The sequence below is a fragment of the Boleophthalmus pectinirostris genome, unplaced genomic scaffold (genome assembly GCF_026225935.1).
Source record: "Boleophthalmus pectinirostris isolate CB_2022bp ecotype Guang Dong unplaced genomic scaffold, ASM2622593v1 HiC_scaffold_4, whole genome shotgun sequence".
In the NCBI taxonomy this organism is placed as follows: Eukaryota; Metazoa; Chordata; class Actinopteri; order Gobiiformes; family Gobiidae; genus Boleophthalmus; species Boleophthalmus pectinirostris.
The window spans coordinates 2,224,553-2,245,657 of record NW_026571353.1 but is presented as its reverse complement, the minus strand read 5'-3'; positions in this window follow the sequence as shown (position 1 = coordinate 2,245,657).

The following is a 21,105-nucleotide window of genomic DNA, read 5'->3' as shown; positions in this document are numbered from 1 at the left end:
TGATTTGCTGTAGAGAAACAAAGACAAGGGTGGTTTAGATCTAGTTTTGACCTGATTTTAGTCCTGGTTTAGTCCTGGTTTTAGACCTATTTTAGTCCTGGTTTAGACTTGGTTTAGTCCTGGTTTAGTCCTGGTTTAGTCCTGGTTTTAGTCCTGGTTTTAGTCCTGGTTTTAGACCTATTTTAGTCCTGGTTTAGACTTGGTTTAGTCCTGGTTTAGTCCTGGTTTAGTCCTGGTTTTAGTCCTGGTTTAGACCTGGTTTTAGTCCTGGTTTAGACCTGGTTTTAGTCCTGGTTTTAGTCCTGGTTTAGACCTGGTTTTAATCCTGTTTTAGTCCTGGTTTTAGTCCTGGTTTTAGTCCTGTTTTAGCCCAAAATGTGAAAACAGGAAAATACCGCCATGTAATCCATTTATTTCAACAAAGTAACTGTAATCCAATTACCACTCACTGAAACAGTAACTGTAACTGAATACAGTTACTCAAAATTTGTACTCTGATTACATAACTCCAGAACATGTAATCTGTTACTCCCCAACATTACCCTTATTACACAGAACTAACTCTTGTGAGCTTTAAACCATTGTCTAAAAACATGGAGCTGTGTTTTGTTTCTGTTTATTATTAGTTTGTCTCCAACTCCAAAGCTCCAAATGCTCCATTCCACCTTGTGATGTCATGTAGTAGTAGTTTAAGTTAACAGCTCTTTTTACCTTTTGTTCAGTAGAGACTGGGACTGAAGATTCCAGAGTGTTTTCTGTTTGCCTCTGCAGGGTTTGTGTGTTAAACATGTGTGAATGAAACAAAACACAAGTCCAGGTCTGTTTGCGATGAGGAAACAGATCAGAAAATAGTTTCATATGGAACTCTCAAAAGAAAATAGAACTTAATCAGAGTCAAAGTATGGCTAATTGTCCTACAAAATGAACTGCAATAAAACCAAGATTGTAATTTGGATGGGAACACAGCACCAACGCAATTTCTGCTACTTCACACTTCTACTTGAATAAGTTTTTTTTTTTTGAGGTAATGGTACTTCAACTTCTTAAATACCATTTCTGGCGACTCTCAGGTTTCATTCTGTGTAAAAACTGTTAACCGTGTAGTTTAAACCTCTACAAACATGTTCTGAAATACATAGGATTATTGTATTAGTTTTAAAGTTTAGATTTCAGTCTTTTCTCAGATTTTAATACAACCAGACAAGTTTAAAATGCACCGAATTGAGATTTTTAGCATAATTCCGACTCCGACCGCAATACTTGTCGGAAAAGTTACAGAAGAGATTTTTCCAGGCTCAGTTTGGACACCTGGGACACTGGTTTGGGTCGGCGGGTGCTGTGGGGAGAACCGCGCCGGGGTCAGGTCGGATAGCCCGCATTCCTGGAGCGGACGAGCGTGCACGTGCCAGGGGCGTGCGCGCGGACGAGGTATGCCCTTTGTTTTCCCAAGTCATCCGAGAGCGGCGTGCATGGGAGCAATTACAGCAGCCACCTCAGAATGGGATTCAGAGGAGAAGCCAACGCGCTAAAGCTGCTCTGACCACATCTGAGACGCAGACGGTGCAACAGAGGACATGCTCTGTGTCTCCTGCTCATTTTCAAACATGTTCTTCAGTATTTTGGCTCAACAAACGACAGTCTATGCCCCTGTTTACTGTTGGCCACTATCAGATGGTCAGAAAAGGGACACCTGGGACATGTCTTGTGTAAAACTGGGACAAATCTGTGGTTTAGTATAAGAGGCTGTCCACATGACAGCGTTTTTTTGGTCAAAACTGAGAAGTTTTTATTCGTTTTGGCCTTTCGTCCACACGGAGCCGGCGTTTCAGGTGGGCGAAAACTGAGTTTTTTGAGAACGGTTTCAGAGTGGAGAAATCTGAGAACGCCAGCGATGCGTTTTTGTGCGGACGAGCAAACCGCAGCTTTTGAAGAATGATGACGTCATGATCCCGTCATCGCCAGGGTCCTCCGATGCAGCGAAGACCACAGTCCTTGAACTGACCTCCACAGACCACAAGAGCGTTTTCAAAATGGGACAGGTGCAGCCTACGGACCTGCTCCAATTACCCAGCAACCGAGACACACTGTTAGCGCCGATACTAACAACACACACCACAGATTACACACACAGATCAATAACAAAGATTATGTTTACACTGAAATGAATCTGCGTATCACCATATCAGAAATGATCTGCGTCCAGACATGTCGTTCCTGTATCCGGCCTTCCATATCCACACAACTTTGTACATATTTGTTTATGTTTTACAGAAACTAAACTTAAAACCACATGACTAAATTGCAGAAACTAAGCGCTCAAAAAAACAGCTCACTATTGTGTGCTGATGCAGTTCAGCTTCTGTCAGGCTAAAGGACACAACTCAGTGGAATGTACGAGTTCTTTCTGTGATTTAAACACTTTCTGTGTTTAACTTTTGCAAAACAAAACAGCTATATTTCTGGGATACATCTAAAATAGGCTAATTTACCTTAAAGTTCAATGGCGATGAGATCTGCATTATTAAATATTATTATCATTGTTAACAGTGCCACATACAGGTGTGGCAGATGTACTACATTGTTTTCACTCCATGCTCCGTTGTCATGTGGATGTGAATATTTACTGATCCGGCACATGTGTCGACGCCAACCCCATCAAGAAACGACCGCGCGCCCCCCAATCCAGAGCCCCTATACACAAATCCACTCAGGTGTCCCAGCACCACTTCAGTAAACTACAAACACACACCACCTGCAGAACACACAAACACACACGGAGCAGACAGTGACCGCACAGTGAAACACACCCACAGACACACTCATCACTCCACGCCGACGAGGAACAGAACAGAGAAACGAACCGAAAAAGCGAGTGCAATGTACCACTTCTAGACACAACTGAACAACTGAGTCACTGTGAACACGCCGACAATCCGTTGGTCCCAGACAGCACCCTCCCTACACGCCACAACTGAACAAAGCCCAGAGTCACCGTGAACGCCACAAACAAACAAAACCACTCACCCATCACACTGTTGGGTTTCCTTTAAAGTCCGGTGCGGTTTATTTGTGAAAAAAGTTTGAAAATAGACCATTTAATGACAGTGCGTCTTATAATCCAGAGTGTCTAATAACCCGGATATATTATTGGCCGTATATTTGTTACTGGACCAGCACTGATAAGTAAATGAGCTGTGAACAGACGTGTGAATGATCGACATTTACACATATAATGAATTATCACGGCGCACACGCATTTACAGCTACAGGTTTATAGCAGTAGTTTACTTTCTTTACTAGAATGTGATGCAAAAATGCCATTAGGCCGACCTACTGTCTGTAAATATGACACAAAGAGGCAGAATAACAATAAATGTTGCCTTAATAAACCCAATTTAAAATCCATTAGAGCCAAACCTAAGTTTTTTAAACAATTCAAGATTTACAGTGAATTTTTACATCATTAAATATAGCGGCGATGATATCAGCAGCTCCAACTCCCAGTTTATCGGTTTCATATCGGCCACAACAAAGTCTGTCAGTCGGTCAGGCCCTCATCCCAAGTTGGAACAGAGTGTTTTCAGTCTGAAAGAAGAGCTCAGTCTAAATGTGCAGGGTTTGTGTTTTTTTTTTTACCTGTAGCACTTTGAGATTATTTTATGTAAAGTGCAATATAAATAAAATGTATTATTATTATAACCTTTACATATTTCTGAAGCCTTCACAGTATGGTTTGGGTCAAATTTGACTGTCCCACATTGATAAATAAGTGTAATGTATAAATATAAATTTTCTGGAACTGTTGGAATTTACAATATATCCATGTTCATCTACTGCAGGAATTCTGTTTCAAACTAGTCAGTGGATTTAAAGCAGTGGTAGGAAACTTTGCGTGTGTGGGACTTGCATCTGTGTTTGTCACATTTGCAGCAGGTTGTAGCTGTTTTTCAGTTCTTCTTTGCAGGGCAGAATTTGTATCTCCTTCTCTTCTGTGCCCTTGTGTTGGTTTCTGGAGTGACTTCTTGATCAGGGTCAGGTTCAGATTAGAGCCCTACCGATATATCGGTTGTCCTATATTATCGGCCGATATGGGCACCCGGAAACATATTGGCTATCGGCCGATATGTTTGCTGATAGGGGCCGATATTTCACGTGGGCATGTGATACATCGTTAAAAATCTTAGACTCTCTACATTATGTTCATTTAATCCAATTTACAGACAGATAAATGTCCTAATATGTGGCTCCACATCAGTATTTATCTGTGGAGTCATTTGTGTGTGTGTGTCCGTACTGTCCCTGAACACACCACAGAGTCACGTTACTCACGTGTGTTTGTTTACACCCGCAGCCGTGCGCAACACTGAGATTATTTTCTTTTTACGGCCATTCAGTTTGAGTCTGGATTAAAAGGACATTTATTAGTGCAGATTTGTGATGTGAGAGGAGCCTGTGTGAGCGATGAGTGTTGGAATGTCGACCTTGAAGCTAGTTTTGGTCATTTGTTATGGATTAGCTGCTGTAGCTCCCGCACATAAACAGACTGTTTTCTATTGGTCTATTGTAAAGTGATTATATTGGCCGTATATTTGTTACTGGACCTGCACTGATATGTAAATGAGCTGTGAATAGACGTGTGAATGATCAACTTTTATACATATAATTAATTACCGCGGCGCGCAGCATTTATGGCTAAAGGCTAATAGCGCTAGTTTCTTTACTAGTTATGGGTCGGTCACGAACGAAGTGGCTCTTAGAGCCGGCTCTTTGAAGCGAACGACGGGAGCCTGCTTCTTATTAGGAGCCGTGTTTTCTCTTTCTCTCACTTTCTCTTTCTCTTCACGCCGCGTGCAGACTCGTGGTTTGACAGCGGCAGCGGCTGAAAACGAGACTTTCAGAAATCTGCATGTACATAGGATAAAAAAAAAACAAGCATATTTGGCTGTAGTTTAGCATAAAATAAATAAACCAGGACTAATCTTGGGCACGAGATAGAGACCGAGTCCAAACACTCAGTCCTGGTTCAGTTTTGGTTTAGTCCCTTTTCAGTCCTGCTTTAGACCTGGTTTAGACCTGGTTCAGTCCTGCTTTAGACCTGCTTGCAACAAAACAATCTGAAGAGTCGCTTGGGAGCCAAAAGAACCAGCAGCTTTTAGTGAGCCAAGCCAAAAGAGTCGGTTCTCTAAAAAGAACTGGAAGACCCATCACTAGTGTCTAGAATGTGATGCAAAAATACCATTAGTCCAACCTACTGTCTGTAAATATGATGTAAAGAGGCAGAATAACAATAAATGTTGCCTAAATAAACTCAATTTAAAATCCACCAGAGCCAAACCTACGTTTTTTAAACAATTCAACATTTACAGTGAATTTTTTACATCATTAAATATATCGGCGATTATATCGGCAGCTAAACTCCCATTATATCGGTTTCATATCGGCCACAGCAAAATCCATACCGGTCGGGCTCTAGTTCAGATCACTGCACTGGCCTCACCAACGCTGCTGAAGCTGCTGTGTGGAGAAGCTGGTGTCACCTTTTCATACAGGGAGTCACAAGGGCCTTTCCAAGCTCCTCCAGAAAAGAACCTCCTCCAGTTTCTTCAAAAACCAACAGGCGTCTGTCTCTGGGAACCTGGGGCATGGCGGAATCTCAAAACGGTGACCGCATGATGTCTGTCACCTCTGTCCCATAAGAAAATACACACAAACATGGTCTGTGCAGTTTCACACTTTCAAGATTCCACAAAACTTCCATTTTGCTTCATTTGACCTGCACTGATAGAGCAAAAATCCATCTTAAAAGATACAGAATAATAGAAACAGCTTCAGTGTGGCAAAATTTGTAGCACCTGTACAAAAGTATAACATTTTAAAATATTTTCATTTTTGTGTATTTTGACAAAATTTAGGAAAAGTCATCAAATTTAGGATAAAAGAATGAGGTTTAGGGTATTTTTTCGACTGTTGAATGTGAAAACGGCTCAAAATTGACCTGAATAGTATGGAAGGGTTAAACATGTGTGAATGAAACTAAACACAAGTCCAGGTGTGTTTGTGATGAGGAAACGACATTAGAACAGATCAGAAAATAACCTAATATTTGTCCTTTCTGTGTTGGTGATATAGGCAGAGGGATTCTGTTTTACAACTCAGCGCTACTTCCTCTATTTTTGAACTTTTTTCCCCCAAAACTGCCACTTCACTGATGGTAAATATTTATAACATCCCAAAAACATGAAACATGCCATAAGCTCTTTACATGTGTGTTCTGAAATGCAGCGATCAGAAAAGTGGAGATGGGTGATGTGCTTTTCCATGTTACTCAAATATGAATCCTCTGAATATAGAAGTTTGAATCACGGCCAGTTTATTAAAGTTAGATTTATTTGAGCACAAGTTCAGGTTCAAGTTCACTCTGGGTAAATAAACATGGCTCCCAGATCACACGGGTTTGTTTTTCTTAGTGACACATGCTTTGGCTGCTTCAACCCGAGCAGATGGACCAAATGTATGAACAGAACAGAACCAGAACCAGAACCAGAACCAAGACTAGAGCATGTTGGGGTTGAAAAGTGGCAGAGTGGTTAGCCTTTCTAATCCGTGTATCATTCGTTCATTCGTTTTTTCCAATATAAAACCAAAAATAAGAAAATGAAAAAAATAAATAAATAAATGTTTTCTTCATTATTTGTCTCCAAAACCAAAATGAAAAAACAGATAATGATTTGTTTTTTCAGTTTTCGATTTTGTGTTTAAATGAAAAATGGAAAAAATGGATAACGGCCGTTTCCCGTTTACGTGACTTCTGTGAATGCGATGATGGATTTTTGCACCGCGTATGGACTGAACCAGGACTGATCCAGGTCCAGGACCAGAGCGGGACCAGAGCGGGACCAGAGCGGGACCAGAGCGGGACCAGAGCGGGACCAGAGCGGGACTGAGACTGGGGCCAGAACAGGACTGAGACTGAGATCAGGCCGGGACCAAAGCGAGACTGAAACAGAGACCAGACCAGGACCAGAGCGGGACTGAGAAAAGGCCGAGACCAGAGCAGGACCAGAGCAGGACTGAGACCAGGCTGGGACCAGACCAGAGGCTCAGCCCAAGGCAGGGCCGAAGCTCGAAGCTGAGGCTTGGACCCTGTGGAGGCTTGGAGTCAAAGCTTGGAGTCTGCTCTGGTCCCGCTCTGGTCCCGCTCTGGTCCAGGACCTGGATTAGTCCTGGACCTGGATCAGTCCTGGTTCGGTCCGTTTGCGGTGCAAAAGTGCGACATCGCAGTGACAGGAGTCATGTAAACGGGAAACGTCCGTTGTTGTTTTTTTATTTTCTTATTTTTGGTTTTATATTGAAAAACGAATGAACGAATGACACACTGATTCTTTCTGTCAAAGTAATGGGATGTTAAAGAGCTGATACGTCAAACTGACTGAGCCGTTAAAGATGAACTGGAGCTCCAATCACTCGCTTGTCTCCATGGAGATGTTACTGCTCTATCAGGAAAGTTACACAGTGCGGTATTAAGCTTATTTCACTCCATGGAGACAATCAGATGACACCACCAGGCCAGATTACAGATCAGATCTGTGGAGATGCGAGCACAGGTACAGTTCAAGGTGTTTTTGTCAGTAGATGCAATTTGTATTTAATTGAAGACTAACCTGATGTGAGCTGATTGTGTGATAGTGCTCTGAAGGGGGAGTGACTTAACAGAGAGCGTCAGAAACTAGTGAAACTTCGAAAATTCATTCATTCATCACTGGACTATATACAGTGGCTATAATACAGTGACTTTCAATCACTTTACTGAATTATTCATTCACTCCACACTTGGTGGTGATGTCTACTGTAGCCACAGCTGCCCTGGGACCGACTGATGGAAGCGAGGCTGCCAATCTGTACCACTGCTCCCTCCAACCATTAGGGGTGTGCAAAAATACTGAAATATCGATATACTGTTTCATTTAATGTGATGATACAGTATCGATATTGTGGGCTGCTGTATCGATATATCACCAAGAGTATATTTTAGTACATTTTATTCATTTATTTGTTACAGAGCTACAGTTTTGTTGCTTGTTTAGAGGAAGGAAACTCATTTATGCAACACATTTGTCATTTTCACTGTTTTGAGGATTAAAATGTTTGTGTTTCATATGAACTTTACACAAGAAGTGGTTAAACAAAGACTTTTAATGTCACAGCCACGATTTAGCTTTATTTTTTATCAAACCGTATCGAATCAGTTTGAAATATATCGTATTGAACTGTATCGAATCAAAAGCTCACTGTATCGAGATCAGTGTTGGGAAGGTGACTTTTAAAATGTATTCCCCTACAGATTACATATCCCAAAATGTAGTTTGTAACGTAATCCATTAAATTACTTAAAGTGAGTAATGTAATCTGAATACTTTGGATTACTTGATATTGTCATGTTTTTTAAAACTACATGAATGTAGCAACCACATCCTGAAAATTCTTGTTTGTTCTCTTCAAATTGGCTGAGCCCAAGTCTCAATGAACAGACTTTTATTTTACTGTAGAGAAGAAAAGACGAGGATGTTTTATCTCCTAAAAGACACAAAAAGTCCAGTTTCTCCTAAACCAGATAAAAAATATTATTGATAGAGAAATGATTTCTATATGAGATCACTGCTGCTTTAAATCATGTCCATCCTACTGTTAGTGTCATATTGTTTAGACCTGGTTTAGTCCTGGTTTAGTCCTAATTTTAGTCCTGGTTTAGACCTGGTTTAGTCCTGGTTTAGTCCTAATTTTAGTCCTGGTTTAGCCCAAAATGTGAAAACAGGAAAATACCGCTGTGTAATTCATTTATTTCAACTAAGTAACTGTAATCCAATTACCACTCACTGAAACAGTAACTGTAATAATTTGTACTCTGATTACGTAACGCCGGTACATGTAATCTGTTACTCCCCAACACTGATCGAGATATGTATCGTATCGGCTACTTCTGAATGATACTCAGCCCTACCAACCACCACCAAGAGTAACCAGGTCCTGCCCCTAAACGCGCCCACACAAACTGACAACAAGACTGAAATCTGAAAAGACAAACTGAGAGAAGAATCGGAGGGTTGGACAGATCTAACGTGCAGACTTAGAGGTTTGTGTGCACAATAACACAGGAGGAAACGACAGCACTTTAAATATTGCAGCTTTTGTGTTTTGCTAATTGTGCACACTCTCATTTTGATATGATTGTGATTTTTCTTTCAGCTCAAACATAAACAGATTTAAATTACTGTATTTTCCGAACTATTAGGCACTCTGGATTATAAGGCGCACTGTCATTAAATGGTCTATTTTCAAACTTTTTTCACAAATAAACCGCACTGGACTTTAAAGGAAACCCAACAGTGTGATGGGTGAGTGGTTTTGTTTGTTTGTTCGTTCACGGTGACTCTGGGTTTGTTCAGTTGTGGCGTGTAGGGAGGGTGCTGTCTGGGACCAACGGATTGTCAGCGTGTTCGCAGTGACTCAGTTGTTCAGTTGTGTCTAGAAGTGGCACATTGCACTCGCTTTTTTGGTTCGTTCCTCTGTTCCGTTCCTCGTTGGTGTGGAGTGATGAGTGTGTCTGTGGGTGTGTTTCACTGTGTGGTCGCTGTCTGCTCCGTGTGTGTTTGTGTGTTCTGCGGCTTTGTACTTTACAAAAATGTCTCATCCGTTGCTACCTCCATACCTGCCTTGCGGAAATAAAAAACTGGATGTCTTTTAACTTTCTCCAGCTAAATGAAAATAAGACCGTAGTTATTCTATTTGGACCTTACACTGACACCCTCACATCTGACCTTGGACCTCTTGCCACAAATTTGCACAGTTCAGCAAAGAACCTTGGTGTTTTTATGGATTCTCTTTTAAACTTTGAGAAACAGACAAAATTGCCAAATTAAAATCAATCCTAACACGCAATAACTTTGAAACAATCATACACGCTTTTGTAACAAACTGGACTACTGTAATGCACTATACTCAGGCCTCCCACAGTCCTCCCTCGACAGGTTACAGTCAGTCCAAAATGCTGCTGCCAGACGCTCACCGGTTCCAAAAAGAGAGACCATATAACACCCATCCTAGCCCAACTCCACTGGTCACCTGTTAACAGCGTTGGGGAGTAACAGATTACATGTACTGGAGTTACGTAATCAGAGTCTGCTAAAAGAAAATAAAAAGCCCAGACTTTACTGAAACGTATTAAAAATATTATTGATAGAAGAAGAGACATGTCCACGCAGCATGGTTTAGTTCTGTTAAATCCTGGTTTAGTCCTGGTTTAGTCCTGGTTTAGTCCTGGTTTAGACCTGGTTTAGACCTGGTTTAGACCTGGTTTAGACCTGGTTTAGACCTGGTTTAGACTTGGTTTAGACTTGGTTTTAGTCCGGGTTTAGATCTAGTTTAGACCTGGTTTAGTTTCCGGCAATGAGCTTGAATTACAAAAAAAAAAAAAAAAAGGTGATACAGCCCGAAATGCGAAAACATTAAAACAGGAAAATACCGCCGTCATGTAATCCATTTATTTCAACAAAGTAACTGTAATCCAATTACCACTCACTGAAACAGTAACTGTAACTGAATACATTTACTCTAATTTGTACTCTGATTATGTAACTCCAGTACATGTAATCTGTTACTCCCCAACACTGGCTATATTTTATATATTTTATATTTGTGTTAGTGTTTCATGCTGTAAAACACTTTGGTGCAACTTGTTATGCTTGTTTTAAATGTGCTATATAAATAAAATGACTTGACTTGACTTGACTACTGAAGTGGTGCTGGGACACCCGAGTGGATTCATGTATAGGGGCTCTGGATTGTGGGGGGCATGGTCATTTTTTGATGGGGTTGGAGGTTTAAGAGTGCGTCTAATGGCCCGGAAAATACGGTACACATGAAGCATTAAGGCTCATGTGTCCAAGGCTGTTTAAAAGCTTAAAGAAAATATTATGAGAGCATGAAATAAAGCAGCGGCCCTGTGAGCTCGGACGCTGCGAGCACAGGATGCACATGCTTTTCACTTTACTCTCTGCATGTTTTCCTCGGACCCGTCACCCGGGCCCTGGTGTCACAGTGAAATACGCTCCCCCTGGTGTCACGCTGAAATACGCCCCGCTGCTCCTGCACCGTGCGCCCATCCTGTCACTTCCTGTCCGCGGGCCTCTACTTCCTGTGCTGCAGAGGGAGGACAGTGGAATGTGTTGTGCTGTGGTAGGGCTCCACCATTTTAGGAATCAAAGAATAATACTAGCCATTCTTCTTACAAATATTGTGACTAGATCTGGGATGAAGTTTCCTATAAAGTCAAGAGCTCTTTACTCTTCAAGAGAAGACTGAGCGGCTGAGCTAACGCAGGAATCCCAGGCATTTCAGAACATGCAGAGGCCCACACTCATTAGAATAAGATGTTTTGTATAATATTATTCATAATGGAACACGTACACCAGCGCACTACATTCACACACGCCCAAGGCCACAACACTCCAACCTGGAATCAAACCAGCAGTAATTGGATTGGCAGGCAAATGCTCTAATCACTGAGCCACTGCTGACCAATCCAAGTGTTTTTTTTGTTTTTTTTTACATAACTACATGACGTCATGACGAGAGTGCTGCTTTTTGTTTTTTGAAAAAGAAAGAAGTGCTGTGTCTGTTTGCAGACAAGGAGGACATCTGTGCATTTCTCTCAAAAGGATCTAATAACAGTTACCGTATTTTCTGCACTACAAGGCGCACTCAAATGTCTCCAGCCCCATCAAAAAATGACCGCGCCACAATCCAGAGCGCCCTATACACGAATCCACTCGGGTGTCCCAGCACCACTTCAGTAAACTAAAACCCGCAGCCACACTCATCACTCCACACCGACGAAGAACGGAACGGAGGAACGAACCGAAAAAGCGAGTGCAATGTGCCACTTCTAGACACAACTGAACAACTGAGTCACTGCGAACACGCCGACAATCCGTTGGTCCCAGACAGCACCCTCCCTACACGCCACAACTGAACAAAGCCCAGAGTCACCGTGAACGAACAAACAAATATGGCAAGCCAAACTGTACACATTTACACATATATTTAACACATTTAACACCTTATTTGATGGGTATTACAAGCTTATTTGACGCGTCAAATTGTTGTTATTTGACGCATCGAATTATTCTTATTTAACGCATCAAATTATTATACACATGATAATGATCTCCTCCCACTGTTTCTCCCAGTCAGTGAATTTAAAGTGCTTTCAGCCAATCACTGATCAAGACAAAGAGCCCAGAACAGTTCCTATACACAATCTTTACTCTTAAAAAATAAACCTTACACTGTGTAAATTTTCATCTATCAAATTTAAAACGGTTGTCGTGCACCTCAACATATTTATCTTTTCAGTGTGTCGCTCATTAAACAAATGATTATTTAATTGTCTGTATACAATTGTCAAAGGAAAACAATATGAAACACACGAACTCAGCCTGCTGGTGCTTGGACTGTTCTGGACTCTTTGTCTTGTTTGTGATTGGCTGAAAACACTTGAAATTCATTGACTGCGAAAAACAGTGGGAGGATCTTTATCATATGTAGAATAATTCTACGCGTCAAATAACAACAAGAACTTAACGTGTCAAATAAGCTTGTAATACGCGTCAAATAAGGTGTTAAATGCGTTAAATATATGTGCAAATGTGAACAGTTTGACTTTCCATAAACAAAGTCCAACTGACCAATCCAACAGCTGGGTCTGGTCAAGTGGTAACGGAGGGAAACAGGGGCAGATTTTTGACATTCAAATGTCTCTTATTCAGAAACTAGAGGGACTATTGAAATAAGTAAAGTATCAGAATGTAGGAAAGAGTTACACTCCAACAGGGTCAAGTTAAACCTGTGATATTCTTTCAAGTTGTTGACAAAAAATTTTAAAACTCATGTTGGTAACGGAGGGAATGAAATATGCAGCACTTTTTGGGCAATAAATCCAAACAGTGATAACTCTTGGTTCTCACTTCCATATCCTTAACAAACTGGTTTGAATATTTGCTTCATATAGTTTTCTACCATATGGTACAAGATTAGGTTGAAAAACCTCTTACTTTTTGACTCATGAGATTTTTTATTAAGAAAGGTCATGGTAACGGAGGGAAAAGTAACGGAGGGAAAATTGTACAAACAAGTAGAAGGTGCAGGATTTTACATCATTTGTCACTTTTTTCTTCTGAATACTTTAATATTACTTCAAAATGAAAGGAAACTATTTCTATAAAATATGTCAGTCCTTCCAAGCACATTTTCATCATTTTAAATATATATATAAAAATCCTGTCCCTTCATCAACAGTTCAAAGATGGAATAACACAAGATATGATGAAATACATCCATTTATTGACATGATTTGCAGGTCTTTGAAATTTGGGAAATAATTTTTGTTCCATGTTTCATACATGGTCTGTTTAAAACATATGGAACTTTAGAACCAAAAATGGTACAGAAAAAAGGTCAACAGTTTCATAAACTAGAGTACATATGTATCTGTTCAATACATTTTTATATCAGATACATTAACTTGAATTTTTGGCCTTGATGTTTACTTCTGCTTGACTGGGCCCTGTTGCGTTTCATTTAAAGTCCAGAGCAGTTTATTTGTGAAAATAGTTTGAAAATAGACCATTTTATGACAGTGCGCCTTATAATCCAGATCGCTCTACAGTGCGGAAAATACGGTACATTTTCTACTTATTCCGCTGTGGTCGCCATGACGTTCTGCATGATCGTAGAACAATTATCGATGTGGCATGAGCCTGGTTCCATTACTGCTTTGTCGAGTGTGCGTTCATGTTTGAGTGTTTTGTGTTGTGTTGTGTGCGTGAGGAGGTGGAGCTCACATGTGCTGCTGGACGTTCTCCCTGTGGTTCTCCATGTGGTTCTCCTCGCGGTTCTCCTTGTCCTCCAGGGGGGGCGCTCTGGTGGGTCTGAACCTCTTGGAGGCCAGGGCAGCCTCCATGTCCTGGATCTCCCTCCTCCTGAGCTCCCGGATGGCCGAGCGGATCAGACGCCGCTCGTCCAGGTCCATGGTCCCGTCCAACTGCAAGGACAAAAGGGACATGTTATGAGCCACAGGACAAAAGGGACATGAGCATAGGACAAAAGGACATGTTATTGAGCCACAGGACAAAAGGGACACGCTATGGAGCCACAGGACAAAAGGGACACGCTATGGAGCTACAGGACGAAAGGGACACGCTATGGAGCCACAGGACAAAAGGGACACGCTATAGAGCCACAGGACAAAAGGGACATGTTATGAGCCACAGGACAAAAGGGACATGAGCACAGGACAAAAGGACATGTTATTGAGCCACAGGAAAAAAGGGACACGTTATGGAGCCACAGGACAAAAGGGACACGCTATGGAGCAACAGGACAAAAGGGACATGCTATGGAGCCACAGGACAAAAGGGACATGCTATGGAGCCACAGGACAAAAGGGACATGCTATGGAGCCACAGGACAAAAGGGACATGCTATGGAGCCACAGGACAAAAGGGACATGCTTATGGAGCCACAGGACAAAAGGGACATGCTATGGAGCCACAGGACAAAAGGACATGCTATGGAGCCACAGGACAAAAGGGACATGCTATGGAGCCACAGGACAAAAGGGACATGCTATGGAGCCACAGGACAAAAGGGACATGCTATGGAGCCACAGGACAAAAGGGACATGCTATGGAGCCACAGGACAAAAGGGACATGCTATGGAGCCACAGGACAAAAGGGACATGCTATGGAGCCACAGGACAAAAGGGACATGCTATGGAGCCACAGGACAAAAGGGACATGCTATGGAGCCACAGGACAAAAGGGACATGCTATAGAGCCACAGGACAAAAGGGACACGTTATGGAGCAACAGGACAAAAGGGACATGAGCCACAGGACAAAAGGGACACGTTATGAGCCACAGGACAAAAGGGACATGTTACGAGCCACAGGACAAAAAGGACATGTTATGGAGACACAGGACAAAGGGGACATGTTATGGAGTCACAGGACAAAAGGGACATGTTATGGAGTCACAGGACAAAAGGGGTTGTGCTGGGGACACTGCCAGTATCAACATTCATACAGTGTTATTTTTGACCTTTAAAGGTTTAAGAGACAAACAAAAGCCCGGCTGTAACATGAGCCGTGTGGATTGTGCCGGTGCAGACGAGTCCAACAGTTAAATGAGACTAAAAAACAACACCGTTCTCTTCATGGTGGCGTGGCGTGCCGTTCAAAATTCAGATGATTCTTAATAAAGGCAGGTGAAAAGTGTGAATGTGCAGGATTAGCGCAGGTATAATGTGGACTCTGAGACGCTCACACACGGTCGAGCTCAGCTGAAAAGAGCAGATCCGAGGCAGACACACCACACTTCCTCCTGTCATGTCCCGGTGTAATGTTTTTATCTTTAAGTGCTCCGCTTCACAGGTAGAATGTGTCCTGACAGGTTTTCCTCGTTGAACCCTTAATTATGAGTGCATGTGCGTGTCTGTGTGTGCATGTGCGAGTGCGGTTTTTCTTAAATAAACCAAAGTGTGGCTGAGATGAGTGACTCCTCTCGAGCTGTTGGCCTTGTTTAGCTGTGAACACTCTGAATGCATAAAGACACTGAGAGCCTGTTAAACATGTGGTTAATATTGTCCCCGAGGGAGTGTCCAGTGTACACAAGCTCCACAGATAACAGCACGCACAACATTTGCTTTGCTTTGAGTTAATAAGTAATGTCATGTCATAAACAATAATGAATCATAAATCTTTTTAGCAGGTTTGCATGCACGAGAAGCTCAGTGCGCACTAACAATACATGTTTTTAAAGCTCATTTGGACGCCTATAATTAAAGAAATGCACGACCGATTGAGCTGGTGTCGCTCTGTAGTTCTGATCCCTCACCCCCAAAGATCATTGTGTTAGAATCAGTGTTGGGGAGTAACTGGATTCAGTTACAGTTACTTTTTCAGTGAGTGGTAATTGGACTTTGTTGAAATAAATGGATGACACGGCGGGCGGTATTTTCCTGTTTTCACATTTTGGGCTAAACCAGGACTAAACCCAGGACTAAACCCGGACTAAACCAGGATTAAACCCAGAACTAAAACCAGGACTAAACCAGGTCTAAACTAGGACTAAACCAGGTCTAAATCGAGTCTAAACCAGGACTAAACCATGGACTAAACCCAGGACTAAACCCAGGACTAAAACCAGGACTAAAACCAGGTCTAAACCAAGACTAAACCAAGTCTAAACCAGGACTAAATTAGGACTAAACCAGGTCTAAACAAGGACTAAAACCAGGACTAAAACCAGGACTAAATCAGGTCTAAATCAAGTCTAAACCAGGTCTAAACTAGGACTAAAACCAGGACTAAACCAGGACTAAACTAGGACTAAACCAGGTCTAAATCGAGTCTAAACCAGGACTAAAACCAGGACTAAACCAGGACTAAACCAGGACTAAACCAGGACTAAACCCAGGACTAAAACCAGGACTAAAACCAGGACTAAACCAGATCTAAACCAAGACTAAACCAAGTCTAAACCAGGACTAAATTAGGACTAAACCAGGTCTAAACCAGGACTAAAACCAGGACTAAATCAGGTCTAAATCAAGTCTAAACCAGGTCTAAACTAGGACTAAAACCAGGACTAAACACTAACAGTAGATGGACATAATTGAAGGCAGAAGTGATCTCATATAAAAATCATTTCTCTATCAATAATATTTTTAATCTGGTTAAGTAAAGACTGGACTTTTTATTTTCTTTTAGCAGACAAAACAAAACTTCTTATGTGAAAATTCTAGTCTTTTCTTCTCTACAGTAAAACAAAAGTGTGTTCATGGAGACTTGGGCTCAACAGACAATTTGAAGAAACAAAAAAGAATGTTCAGGATGTGGTCGATACATTAACGTCGTTTTAAAAAGCATGACAATATCAAGTAATCCAAAGTATTCAGATTACGTTACTCACTCAACTACATTTTGGTGTATGTAATCTGTAATCTGTAGGGGAATATATTTTAAAAGTAACTTCCCAACACTGGATATAATTAGGACATTTTTACAATCTTCATCTAAAATAACTTCATATATGGAGCGCTGCATCACACTCGGGAACAGCATTTATTTCATTTGTACCAAACTGACACGTATCACCGATTAAAAAAAGCAAACAGGAGACAGAGCCAAAGTGGATCCACTTTTCATATGAATATCTGCTTAAATAAAAGTTTGAATTTCAATCCTTTCGCTCGAGTTATTTTCCACTACTTCGATTCCATTTCCATAATGCCACGTGTTTGTTCCAAAAGCCTCACTCTGGAGCATTCATCATGTGGCCCTGACATCTGTGCTGTTAAAGAGCGAGCGCCGAGCCAAACCTGCGCTCCTCTGCAAATGAGCGCAGAGAACGAGTGATTTAAGAGGGAGGGGGGAAAAAAAAAGACTATTATGGAGCGGTGATGACGGGACGATCAAGAGAGCTCCTGTCCAGAGAGGAGAGGGAGAGGAGAGGAAGGAGAGAAGAGAGGGGGAGGAGAAAGGAGATGAGAGGTTAGGAGAAGGAGAAAAGAAAGAGGAGGGAGAGAAGGAGAGAGGGGGAGAGAGGGAGGAGAAAAGGTAGAAAGAAGAGCGCAGGAGAGAGCAGTGGGAGGTAGGGGTGTGCAAAAATACTGAAATATCCATATATCGTATCGTTTAATGTGATGATACAGTATCGATATATATCACCAAGAGTATTTTGTGGTACATTTTACAACATTATTTGGTTACATTGCTACAGTTTTGTTGCTTGTTTTGGGAGGAAATTCATTTAAGCAACACTTTTGACATTTTCAGTGTTTCGGTGATTCAAATGGGCGTGTTTCAGATTAAACCAGGAGATACACTGAGATATTTTCGATCGTTTCACTCAGCCCCAACTCAAACTGTACAACCAAATATCTGGGTTTCATGTGACGTCACAGGGCTACGTTTGTCAGCACGCAGAATCAGATGGAGGGCAGGAAGTGAACTGACTGGAGGAAAATGCCTCTGTGTTGTGTAGTTTACGGCTGTGCCAATCGTTCTAACCGAGAGAAGGAAAAGTGATTTTTTTAGAGAACCGAATACAGTCGTCCACAATGGTCAGAAATGGGAAAAGCCGACAGAACAATGCCATAAAAAGTGGATTACAAACCTGTTTGTGGTCGGGAGGAGCAGAATTCACTAATGCTCGTGTTTGCAGTGACCACTTCAACAAAGGTTTGTTACAAACATAAATTGTTTTTTGTGGTTTACCTAAACATAAACGAATCATTAACGACTAACGACGAACAACGTCTGTTGACATTAAATAGTTCAGATTGAGGTCACTGCCGATACACTGCAGTTTTTCCCATAACGTCTATACACATAAAATAAGAGAAACACTCACTCTGGCGAAGACCAAACCATAATCATCATTTAGGTGTTTTGCACCAAGGTTGAGGATCCATCCACTGACAAAAAAAGTTCTATGCCTCCAAACTTTTGTACGTCTTCATCTGTTGTCTGGTGTAGAACGATGTCTGAAGAGCGAAATAGTTCATGATCTCCTCTGCCTCGATTGTCGGCAAATCTTTTACTTTGGTTGAAAATTCTCTCATTTTCAATAAGATCAGGGTCCAATATATTTGTCGACTAACTGCTCGTACTTTTGCCTTGCTACTGGCTCTAAATCCTGACAATAAGAACTCTTCTCCATATCTGTGTTCTCCAGAGCCGTGTTTGTTGTGTTTGTCTTCACTTCCTGCCCTCCACCTGAAATTCACGCGCCATCGTGATCACGTGACTGAAACCCTCCTATTGCAGGATTTAAAAGTTCACCGCTCATGATTTATGTTCTCACACTGTACGATCTACATCAACAGCGCGAAACCCTCACGAGAAGCGACTGGATTTCAAAAAGGTTTGATATTCGTGTGACCTTCGATTGCCGATCGGGAGCTGGTCGTGAAGTGTTAATCAGTTCTCATTACCCCATGTTTACAACACAAAGCACAACCAGTGTTGGGAAGGTGACTTTTCAAATGTATTCCCCTACAGATTACAGATTACATATCCCACAATGTAGTTTGTAACATAATCCATTAAATTACTTAAAGTTAGTAACGTAATCTGAATACTTTGGATTACTTGATATTGTCATGCTTTTTCACTTGTTTTGTATATTACCATTTGTCATTTAATAAATAAATTTAAAAAATATATATAGTCATTTTTTTTTAAACTACATGAATGTAACAACCACATCCTGAAAATTACTAATACTTGACCAAATAAAAAATATTATTGAGAGAGAAATAATTTTTATATGAAATCACAATTATGTCCACCTACTGTTAGTGTCATATTGTATTAGTTTAGTCCTGGTTTTAGTCCTAGTTTAGTTCTAGTTTAGTCCTGGTTTAGTCCTAGTTTAGTCCTGGTTTAGTCTAGTTTAGTCCTGGTTTAGTCCTAGTTTAGTCCTGGTTTAGTCCTAGTTTAGTCCTGGTTTAGTCCTAGTTTAGTCCTGGTTTAGTTCTGGTTTTAGTCCTAGTTTAGTCCTAGTTTAGTTCTAGTTTAGTCCTGGTTTTAGTCCTAGTTTTAGTTCTGGTTTAGCCCAAAATGTGAAAACAGGAAAATACCGCCGTGTAATCCATTTATTTCAACAAAGTAACTGTAATCCAATTACCACTCACTGAAACAGTAACTCATAAATTGTACTCTGATTATGTAACTCCGGTACATGTAATCTGTTACTCCCCAACACTGGGTACAACACACAATTAAGACAAAAAAAAAAGCTTGGCCCGATCCCAAAAACAGTCGCACAGGTGAAAAATCGTCTCAAAAAGGGCCAAAAATCGCACAATGTTTCAGTTTTATTGACCTGTTTCGAATCGATTTTAAACATATCGAACCTAAAGTGCACTGTATCGAGATATGTATCGTATCGTGGCCTGTGTATCGAGGTGTGAATCGTATCAGCATCTTCTTAATGATACCCAGCCCTAGTGGGAGGAGAGGGAGAGAGGAGAGAGGGAGAGTGGAAGGGAGGTAGGGAAGAGAGGAAAAGGAGGAAGGGAAGGAGAGTGGGAAAGGGAGGAGTGAGAGAAGATGTGAGATAAAATAGGGGGAGAGAGGGAGAAAAACAGGAAGAAGAGCCAGGGAGGAGAAGGAAAGAAGTGCAGAGAGAGGAGGAAGAGCGGGAGGAGGGCGCAGGTGTCCTCACATCTGTCAGAGCACTCAGGTCTTTAGTTCAAGGCTGAGCTGTTATTACCACAACACACCAGGTCATTACGGCAGGGGAGGGCAGGAGCAGGCAGGAGCAGGCAGGAGCAGGCAGGAGCAGGCAGCAGGCAGGAGCAGGCAGGGGGTGGACTGACTGACAGGGGCTGATGCAACAGAGGCTGCCCTCTACTGGTGGGAAAATGTAGTGGAAGTGACACGTTTCTCTGAGGAGTTTTTGTTTTTTGTTCTGATGATCATGTCTCTGCAGCTCAGGGGGCGGGGCCTGGGCCACAGTAGGAAACCTGTGGAACCTACTGTTGTGTCCTTAGGCAAGACACTTGACTGCCCTTGCCTCCGTTGTTAAAGGCTCGTGGATGTGAGAGCGACTGCAGGAGGGTGGATGGACTTTAGGAGTTATTTTGGATGTGCTCTTGTTTTCTGAGAACACTGGTGTTGGTAGTTCACATACGGGGGTTTAAGACTGTGCTGTGTGTGGAAATGTGTGTGAGCTGTTATGGTCCAGTGATGGTTTATGGAGCTCAGACTGCGCAGGAGACGATTACATCACAATGTGGGGAAAATTTAAACAGAGTCATTTCGGAGCACTCAAAGCAAACGAGCTCATAAACACGAGTGTTAATGAAGCAGCACAAGTCGGCTCAGTTTAGCGTGTCATGTCTCCTTTAAAGGAGCTGGACGTCAAATGTTGATTGGAAGTTCCATAAACATGACAGATATACTGTAGCTTTTACTGATAACAATAGTTATACTGATTTTAAATCATGGCCCATGATGGACCAGTTGTTTATGTTGTAAT